The sequence below is a fragment of the Monopterus albus genome, unplaced genomic scaffold, assembly GCF_001952655.1.
Source record: "Monopterus albus unplaced genomic scaffold, M_albus_1.0 scaffold218.1, whole genome shotgun sequence".
NCBI lineage: Eukaryota > Metazoa > Chordata > Actinopteri > Synbranchiformes > Synbranchidae > Monopterus > Monopterus albus.
Genome location: NW_018128098.1, coordinates 405,241 through 409,382, shown reverse-complemented (window position 1 = coordinate 409,382; position 4,142 = coordinate 405,241).

The window sequence follows — 4,142 nt, the reverse complement described above, 5'->3', positions numbered from 1 at the left end:
GAAATTATACAGCAAAATTAGGAAGAGCCTGGATTTGGTGTATAGTTTTCATATACTATTAATATCCAGACAAAAAGCTAACACCATTCACACATTGATAATAAAGTACCCGCATAATAATTATTCGTTTGGTCTGTATCATTATCTCGTGGTTTACTACACATTCAGAATTTCTGGTTTATTTTTTTATGGTATCTTACCAAGTGTGTTGATAATCTTGATACACTCTACATGTCAAATCTTGGTAAGTGTACTGAAATAGGTTTCATGTGTGGCATTTGATATTTAGGCCATGGTTTGGGTTCATTTTTTCCCCCAGTCAGCAGAAGATATATTAGCTGAAGTTGTCTTTAACTTGTCCTCAAATTTGCCAAGCAGGAAACTGTCAGCTGTTGTTTAACTGCATTTTTGAAATTATTATTGTGAAAAGTAGTGTGATATCTGCACTAGCTGTGGGTATAGAGGAGTTAAATAAAAGACCACAGCATCATCATCTACAATATCAAGCTAGACAAGATAGCATGACTGATCCACATGTCCTTGAGGTCCTAAGGAGCCTTAGTAATGAGGACCAAGAGGAGATGGTGTAGTAGAGGACAGTGTAGGAGGAAATGAATGAACCACTCAAGCTCAGTACTTAGGAAATTCTTCCCAAGGTGTTCCTACTTCATCACTGGCCTGTGGTCACAGAGCTCCGGTCTCCACAGTCAGATTCTCTTACAATGGAAGCTGTTATAATGGACCGGGGAAGCAGCACCCTGAAACGCGCACAGTGATACTGGAATGTCTGCAGAGAAACCAAGAGGGTTTACAAGCCTACTGGAATCTTAAAAACTCCAACCAAGGTGGATGTGGTTTAGCTGGCTTCCTTCATAATTGCTGGTGTTGGGATGTCAGATTGGTGGTAGTGGTGGTGTGGTGTGTGTGTGTGTGTGTGTGTGTTGGGGGTATCTGCCAACATTCAGCAACAGTGGCATTCACTAACTGATTCTGGTTCAATGAGCGCTGAACTGTGCAGTCACAAGGATATGTACTTTTAACATTGGGTTCTGCATAACATCAACGCTGCTGGGTGAGCTTCAGGTCTGTGAACATGTTTTGAGCAGGGAGACAATAAGTAGAGTTTCTTTTCTATGACTGAGTCTCATATTTTTGTTGAAAATGCTACTTTCCAATTGTACAGGCTGCTGAGTGCAGCGTCTCTGTCCTTCCCCTCCTCCATAAAGGTTCAGACAGCCTCCTCCAGGCCTGCTGCCTGTCTGGAGCCAAGACTGTGTAGAGTTCAAACAGCAGAGAGGAGTGGCTCCACTCCGCCTCTGTCTCCTTCTCCACTCTCTTCCTTACAACTGGGGGCCATTATCCTGCTCCTTTGTGTCTCTGTTATGGGAAAAGGGCCCACATCACCACTGAAGAGGAACTGGCAGACAATTATATGGGGTGGCGAAGAGCTAAGACACATAGTGGGCAGATTACGCAAGCCACCACAGAGGGTATGAGAGGGGGCCTAATTAGACGAGGCTGGGGAGAGGCTGAATGACAATACACTTCTACTGTAGCTGCATCTCTGGGAAGGCGCCACCTTTGTTCTGCTTCAAAGCTGGAATAGTTGTGGCAGGAGGACGGTAACACTGGGCAAGATGGAGAACTGGAGGGAAAAGCCATGTAAGTGGCTTTGTGTGCTCCATGAGCTCAGGAATGGCACTGATTTGCAGGCTGCAGCCCTCAATCATTTTCTGGAGAAGTCTGTGTCGCTCTTGGCCCCAAAAGCCAAGGCGCCATTTTGTTCCACTGTTTATGATAGACTGCGCTGTAGTTGCAGCACTGTATTGATTAGAAATGAATGTTAGAGAGAAAGCAACAAAGTAGCAACTTTTCACAACACAAACACAAAGCACACGCTGTAGGACAGAAATGATATGGATGAATTTGCATTTGTGTCTATATGCACATATGAGTCTCTGTGACAACTGCTTTTTAAAGCTGTGCATTTCAAAACCTGTTATTATGGCTTCTGTCCTGCCAAAGCCTCGGTGCATTCCTTAGACTGGAGATTCTAAAACTCTCTTAGGGCCTAACTGTATATTCTCCATGTTCACACAGCAAAGGATTGTGCTCTGGTAATTATAACCAAGTCACTAAATTTATCTACTCCTTAATAGACAAAAAAGTGAGCACACCTGAAAAAACATCTCTTGGTTAAATGAGGAGTAATAATCTCTAGAGATTGGAGAGTGGAAACACAAACGTCCATACTAAAGAGTTTCGTCTGTCATTTGATCCAGGTAGATGTAGAACAACCACAGCTTGCTACTAACTCCATTTGATGAGTCTGTCCCACACATCTGGCCCCAGTAAAAAACGCAGCAGGGGTAATACCACCTTTTCAGACACAGAGAGATTAGACAAAGCACCCGGAACACTTCCTGCTCTCTCTCTCTCTCATGAGCACCAACCTATGGAAGTCTTCGTACCTTGGCTGTGGATGTTAATTACGGTTTCTCGCAGCTGCCATGCTCGCCACTTATCTGAGCGTGCTGACACATGCCAGTGCACAGGGGATGCATGCTGTCAGAGGGGATTATGGTCTAGCATGCAGGGAAAGCCAGGAAAGGGAGACTTTTCTTTTGGGGTGTTTTTCTACCTTAATATGCTGAATTTAAGACAGCGGATGAGAAGCAGTGTGACTGATGTGTCTGTGCTGTTGTGTCGGATGCACGCATCTTTGTCTGCACAGGTGTGTCACAAGCAGTTTTTAATACTTTTCTGCTAGTAAGCCTGGCTTTCAGAATGACATTTTTGCTTCATATCTCCTCAACAACAAAACCATGATTGTGCTACTGTGCTGCAGGCCTCTAACCGAGCCTGGAACAGACCATGGAGTAGGCATTTAGATGGTTTTTCAGAAGCCAAAAGCTGCCCAGTCCCAATGCTCCTCTGCAGATTCCACCCTCCCTTCGGTAATTACAGGGTGCGCAGGGGCCTCTCTGACGTACGAAAAGGATTTATTTTAGTGAGTTTCCACAGAGGTTAAAAGAATGCCACAGTCTAAACACACGCACATGGGCACACATACACACATGCACCCTTAGGCTCAATCCTGACAGCCTTTATCAACAGCTTGTTTCTGCCTCCCTGTCTATACTACATATCGTAGGAGCACAGCGGTCCTTATTGTGGAACTCGGGCATATTAAAGATGTTTTGAAATCTGTATTTGCACGTACAAAACTTCGAAAGGTTTCTGTAAATCCCATTGATTGCCACTTGTTTGCATTCTGCCTGTAGAGTAAAAGGTTAGAGCAGACAGTGAAGCTATAGACTATTTTTACTATAACACTCTCAATCTGGCTGAACAGTGACCTGACACCGCTGAGTTTCTCTCCACTAAACTAGGATGGGGTTTTTTTGCCCCTTAAAATCAGAATTCCTGTTTCAGTTAAACCCTACCAAAGGACAATGCTGTATCTGCTGCAGCCACCAAGAGAATTACATTCTTTTAATATATCATTTTTCCTGGAGAGGAGGTTTCTTTCTGCATGAAGAGTTTCAGTGATGAGAAGAAAAGATGTTTCCTATATTCTGTGTGATATTGTCTCAAAAATCCCTGTAATTTACCAGCCTTTCATAGAGTTGCTTTATGGGATATAATCAAATCCCTCCAGACCCCTCTATCTAACTTGTGAGGCAATAGCACATGAATGCAGTTTGCTACAGCGGTGCTGAGATACTTATTTTTATGCCTGCATGATTGTGGTTGTGCCTGGGTGTGGGTTTTTTGGAAATGTGACTCTTTGGGAGAACCAATCATGAAGGATTTTACAGTTTGTGCTAAGTAATACAAAATAGATTCACTTAATACTGTGTCTCAGAAGTGTTTGAGAAGTAATCCTATATATTAAAGTATGTCATGCTCACTGATCACGCCAAGAGCTCAACAACTTTTTTCCACAGGCCCCGTTTGTCCTGTTAGAAGACTGAGCGAGTAGTTTTTTTCCAAGGGGCTGTAAAAGAGAAGATCTAGGACCCCCCCCTTTTTTTTTTTTTCTTTTTTTTTTTTTGTCATATTGTGAGTTTAAATGGGGTGGACTCAGGAAATGCAGTCACTGCTTCGCCTTCCAAGCTTCCAGTCTGAGGTTTGGCCTG